Genomic DNA, 6,456 nt, shown 5'->3' with positions numbered 1-6,456 from the left:
TCCATTATAGAGGGAAAATAAAACTACCAAAGAAGAGAATGAGCTGCAAAGGTAAGGTATGACACAAAGCTACAAGAAAGCTGTACAGTAGAGCAGACAGCAGCAGCATCCAACTTGCACCCTGCTCTTGAGTATTCTTTCTTTTGATTCTACTACACATCCTTCACGCTGTGATTTTGTTAGACACATTTTAATATATGTAAATCCTTGTAGATGAGTGCATGAATATAAATGTGCATATTAGTTACATTTTTCATTGCTGAGATGAAATGCCTACATAAAACAATCTAGGGCAGGCAGAGTTCATCTTACAAACCCAGGGCATGCCTTGTATCATGGCAGGAAAACAATGCCAGGATCAGAAGGCAGGCTGTCAGCCAGTCATAAGGCATCAGCAATGCAGAGGCTGGACAAGTCCCATACCCCAGTGACCTACTTCCTCCAGCAAGACTCAACTCCTAAAGGTTCCAGAACCTTCTCAAAGAATGTCATTAACTGGGGACCAAGTGTTCAAATACATGACGTTATGGGGGAAATTTCAAGCAACAAATAAACACACACACACACACACACACACACACACACACACACACAAATTTCAAGTGTGAACTATATAATTAATTGTAGTACATTTACATTCATTTCAAGTACATACTATATAATTAATTAAATGTGTTTGCTCCTAGGGATAGTGCTATTCAAATTGTAAAATAGCTTAAATACATAAGTTGTGGGCAAAGGCAACCTCAGTTGAGTCTCAGTGACATGATAATGACTGAATCTGAGTCTTACCCTTCTAATACAGTTTCCATATTTTTTAAAAGAAAGGAAAAGTAACACTGCCATTTTGGATTTTAGGTTCCACTAAGGCAGTGGTTCTCCACCTTCCTAACAATGCAGTAACCTTGTAATACTCGTGTTGTGGTGACTTCCAACCATAGTTATTTTCATTGCCAATAGACAACTGTAATTTTGCTACTGTTATGAATCGCAATGTAAATATCTGATATGCAGGATATTTAACCCCTGTGAAAGGGTTGTTTGATCTTCCTCAAGGGGTCACGACCCACAGGTTGAGAACCACTAGGGAAAGGAAGAAGCCTGAGAATACAGCTTGGTGGTAGAGCGCTTGCTTAGCATGTGTGAGGCCGTCTGTTCAGCTCCTAGCACTGCACACTGCCTCGCACCAAGAAAAAGAAATGGAGGAAAGTGAATAAAACTAACAAGCAAAATATACACAGCATTAGATGCCAGTAACATGAATTAGAGAGAGAAGGAGCAGGAAATGGGGACAGCAGCGGTGGGAGGTAGCAGCTATTTCCAATAATGTAGTCAGAGAGCACTCTGTGGAAAGATGGGGCTAGGGTATCCATCTCGGGAAGATGAGGATTTAGACTAAGCAAGTATGTAGAGCAAAAATATTCCAGGAAAGTATGAAAACCTTTGTGGAGAAGCCTGACTGGTAGCTAAGCTTAAGGAGCAGCAAGGAGACTGGCCTGTGAAAAAGAATAAATATGGAAGAGGGCAGGAGATGATGCCCAGTACAATGGAGTAGAGTGAGCAGCGGGCATCTAAAAGAAGATCAATCAGAGAAAGGAGGAGCAGATGTATGTAACATAGGAGACTGAAGCCATTTTCAGGTTTGTTACTTTTTTTTTTTTCTGTTTGTCTACTGAGTAAGAAGAGATAAGTTTGTTAGATTCAGGAAGCCAAAAAGTGATGGTTATGCGTTTTTTGTTTTTTTGTTTTTTTTTTTTTTTTTTTTTTGACAAAATCACCCTGATGCTGTGGAACAATCTTTGTACACTGTAAATATGTATCACTCTCATTGGTTAATAAAGAGATGACTAGCCTATAGCTGGGCAGGAAGAGATTGGGCTGGAGAGCCAGACTAGAAGGATGCTGGGAAGAAGGATGAAGTCTGGAGAGTAGCTAGTGAGACACAGAGGAAGCAGCAGATGAGCATGCCATACTGAGATAAGGTACTACCATGTGGCAGATGGTAGAACATAGGTAAAATATGGGTTAGTTTAAGATGTAAAAGCTAGTTAGTAACAAGCATAAGCTATTGACCAAGCATTTATAATTAACAAGTCTCTTTGTAATTATTTGGTAATGGTTGGTGGGACAGAGTTGATTGGTGGTCCCAACAAAAACTCTGCCTACACCCAGGCTGTTGGATTTAAAACCTACTAGCAGGCAAGAACAAAACCACAAGATGAGTTAGGAAACACAACAATGATCTACTCCAGGATTAAGTGTGTCTTCGACCCAGATGGCAGTAGTGAAGATGAAGAAAATTGGTCAGCATTTGCTTCAGCAACATTTCTAAGACAGAAGACAAGGACAACCCCAACATTTTGTGCTTAAATATCAGGAAAAAAAAAACAGGGTTATTTGTGGGTCTCTATGTTAATTTCCGTCTACTGGATTCATTTGAGATCATCAAAAGTAGGATGTCAGGAATGGTGTACTACATCTTTCTCCACCTACTGAAAAGCTCTCTTCTGATTCTGTCAGAATTCTTTTCATTTTGCCTGTCAGCAGAAATGCAAGTCTGACCTGTCCAATCATGCCACATCTCCAGTAAATTTCTGTCTGAAATTTTATGAATTAAGTACCTCATGTTCAGACAGGGTCTCTCTTGTTTATGCCTTTGCACTTATCCTCCAGGCTAGCCAGCTGACAGGGCTTCCAGGGGATTCTTCTGTGTGCCTATTTCACCGTAGGAGCACAGATACTGTGGATGCATGCTACCATAGCTGTCTTTTTACTGCAGTTCTGGGAATTTAACTCAGAAGACCCCTTCTGAGCCATCTGCCTGCCTGGCCTCTCTTTTGCAGATTTCTTGATTCAGTGGCATGGTACATTTACTAGCAGTTCCTGAGCAAAATTTCATTATTAATGTTGTCTCGGCCACTTTACAACCCATTGTGGATTTATTAAGATAACTGATTGAATTTGTTTTTTTGTCTAACATCATCTTCATATCATAAAATAAATATGAAATTCACATTCCAATAATGCAAAACATAACCATATTTATTAAAAATGTGTTCCAATATCAAATGGCAGATTTCAACAATACCAAAAGCCACAATTACTGTTGCATCGACCTAACAGTTAATTTTATTATAGCTCCAGCCTTCCCAAATGAAAGGACTCAGGAAACAAAGCTCTGTCAGGTTTGTCTGTTGTATCTTTGAATTTTGGAAAAGCACATAGTGGAATAGCACATAGTGGAATAGCACATAGTGGGCGTTCACTGACCATGTGCTGGCTATATTGATGTAGATGCTGGCATGAATAGCCACGGTGAGATGGTGATGTATTTAAGCAGGGCAAGTGGTAAGATGGAAGGGCAGCGAGGGTGACAGCCAACTCCTGAAAGCTGTCCTTTGGCCTCCACACAAGCACAGGCACGGTGGCAATTGAACGTCTACATCACACCCGCAGAAACACAAAATAAATAAATCTTTCAACTAAAAATTCAAACAGAAGAAGTTTTGTGAAGGAGGCAAGAACCTTGAGGATGAGGAAAAAGTCGGCTGTTGGAAATTGACAGTAACCAATGAAAAACTGAGGCAGAAGCAGATTCTCTTACCGCTGCATGAGAACTCACTAAAGAATTCATCGCAGACCTTTCAGCAGTCATCTGAGTGTAAAGGTGAGAAAACTAAGTCAGAGCCTTGTGAAATGACTAATGCTTTTAATTCATCATGTTGAACTGGCATATTATCCTATTCTATGCAACAAGGACAGACCATTTCTCGGTGAGACTGTGATTTGAACAAGAAGAGGACTATAGATGACAGCTTAGTCACTGGATGGGAGAAGATGCTCCAACACACTTCCTAAAGCCAAACTGGAAAAAAAAAAAGATGTCATGGTCACTTTTTGGTGCTCAATCTAAACCACCATGGCTCTGAATTCCAGCAACGCTATTATATCTGAGAGGCATGCCCTGCAAACTGACAAGCTCTGCCAGAAACCGCACTGTCTGCAGCTAGCATCAGTCAGCAGAAAGGGCCCCGTTCACCATGACAACAATGCCCATCCATACATCTCATCACCAAACTTCAGAAGTCAGCAGACTGAGCAAGGGGGCCTTACACCACCTCTGGGAAAGGAGTACCAGCTCTCCAAGCATTTTCCTTTAATAGGGAGAACACTTCTGAGCCCTGCAGGATGCTGCAAACAGTTCTGAGAGTGCACTGAATCCCGCAGCATGGAGTTTTATGCTACAGGATATATCAAATTCATATAGTGGATTGGCGCCTGAATATTGCTATTAATAAGCCAAAATATGAGAGATGTGAATATAGTTATTATTTCCTTCTCGGCACAGGAATCTCAGAGACCCATCAGAATGCCGACATCCAATATTGAGTCCAAGTGAAGATTTAAGATACAATAGCAATTTCATATGACTGTGTTTAGTTTATGTGTCGGCATCTAACAGAAGCTACATAAGATTTATATGAAACTATTTTCTCTGATCTAAAAAGGAGCAGATTTTTTTTAACCAGATAGCTTAATTTGTGAAAGAATAAACTTGATGTTATGGAGTGAAAATGTGTTTACTTTTGAACTTAGGAACAATTACTAACCTGTTACATGCTAGAAACGGAAGTTTAAACTTGGAATCACACAAGTTTGATGTTTCAAATCCAAAGGATCTGCTACCCCATCAATAAGCATGTTTGTGTGTGCTGCCACCTCGTGGCGGATCCGAAAATTGTTATGAAGTAGTAATGCCTGCTCCCTTAGTTAAACAAATGCGTTTGTCCTGTGACAGAAAAGAATACTTCACAATGAACTGAACATTGCAATGAATGTCTTTAATTGCAATTGTTATTGTATAAAGCTAATTAAAGGTGAAATTTATAAAAATCAAGACTTTCATATCACCATGACTAAAAATTACTTTATAATATGTAAGAGTATTTTGCACAAGGCATCATGTTTGATTTTAAGGCTAAACTCCTTGTTCTACATAGCCAGGTCTTGCCTGTCAGTCCTTGAGGAGCTACTTTCCACATTTGTTACTGTATATGAAGGTAATTTTATTTCTTCTACAATCTACACCTTTGGTGCATTTTAGTTGTAAATAACTTGAACAGACAGGCTGCCTAAGGGATTAGGAATACTCCACTTAGAGGAAGAATATTCCTGTGTGGAAGCTGCTTGAAGGGGAGAACCAATCTTTTCTCAAAAGTAATGTCCCTGTCACTCAGAGAGTTAAAAACATAGCTTCCACCAGGATAAGATTATTTTGACTTACTTTCTTGAGAACATGTGTGACAGATGATGCTACTTTGACACCAAAGGGTTAATCGTTTTGCCTTCTGAAAGAGGGAGGCCTATAAGAATGAAACCATGTGAAAGTCCATGGTCTCATGAGTATACTAAAGAGGTAGGTCTTCCAACTCTCACAGTTTGTCTTTGTGCAACAGAGAAAACACCCCCTTACACACACACATACACACACACACACACACACACACACACACAGAGAGAGAGAGAGAGAGAGAGAGAGAGAGAGAGAGAGAGAGAGAGAGAAGAGAGAGAGGCAGAGTCACCTTCTCTCGCACCAAACGCACCAGATCAGGATCCAGCATATCTACTCGATTTCCCCCTATTTTAGATATTTCTATATTGTTAGAATGCATTCTGTTTCCTTTTGGCTCTAAACAGTAACTTCTCCAGTAGCAGATCATCGATGCTGTGTTTTCATGGGTTCACTGTATGTGGCAGAGATGTCTAGCGGCCCTGCTATATCCATGAGAGAAAGAAATCCTCACTAATTATTTGTCAGCCAGAATGAAGAGTTACTGCCCCAGCCTTTATGATGTAGTCAGTGACAAAATTCTAACCCACAAAATTAAGCAGAATGATGAGATAGTCCTTGCAGAGATGATTTTGAAAAGATGGTGAGTACCCTGTACATTATTGTTTAGTATTCAATTTCAATAGGCAGTGTACATATTGAAGGACTCCAGATGTATCTATAAAGTAAGACACAAAGCTTTGAAAGGTCAAGGGTATGCCACATCAATGATGAATTTTGGAGTCTAATGTTATGAGTATGTCAAGATATCTCCTCTAAAATTAAAGAAAACAACTGCTCTGTCACCCTGTCAGATAACTCTACATGGCCATATGGATACCTATAGATTACCCGAGGTTCTGCTCCAACGCCCCCCCCCCATCACCATCACTGCTCCTGGGCTCAGCCCTGCTTTCCACACTTTCTTAAAGCAGAAAGAGAATGCATAAATCCATCCTCTCACCACCCACCCTGCACCCATGGAACTCCTGCGCATGTACTTCTCTTTCTAGGTGTTTTGTTCAGGGGCCCTGCGGGCTGTCCAGTGACCACCTCATCTCCATTCCATTTATCTGATTTGTCAGTCTTCTGGGGCATACGAGAATGGATGTCAAGCATGCTTAATG

At 40.4% G+C, this 6,456-nt stretch overlaps 1 pseudogene; it reads right to left on the bottom strand.

The window, feature by feature from the left end:
• LOC114708367 overlaps positions 1-5,720 on the bottom strand; it is a 12,584-nt pseudogene extending 6,864 nt beyond the window's left edge.
• Positions 5,721-6,456: the final 736 nt, after the last annotated feature.

Source organism: Peromyscus leucopus, chromosome 19 (assembly GCF_004664715.2).
Source record: "Peromyscus leucopus breed LL Stock chromosome 19, UCI_PerLeu_2.1, whole genome shotgun sequence".
NCBI classification, from domain to species: domain Eukaryota; kingdom Metazoa; phylum Chordata; class Mammalia; order Rodentia; family Cricetidae; genus Peromyscus; species Peromyscus leucopus.
Note: the sequence above shows the minus strand (reverse complement) of the source record. Positions and strands in the feature narration are given on the sequence as shown.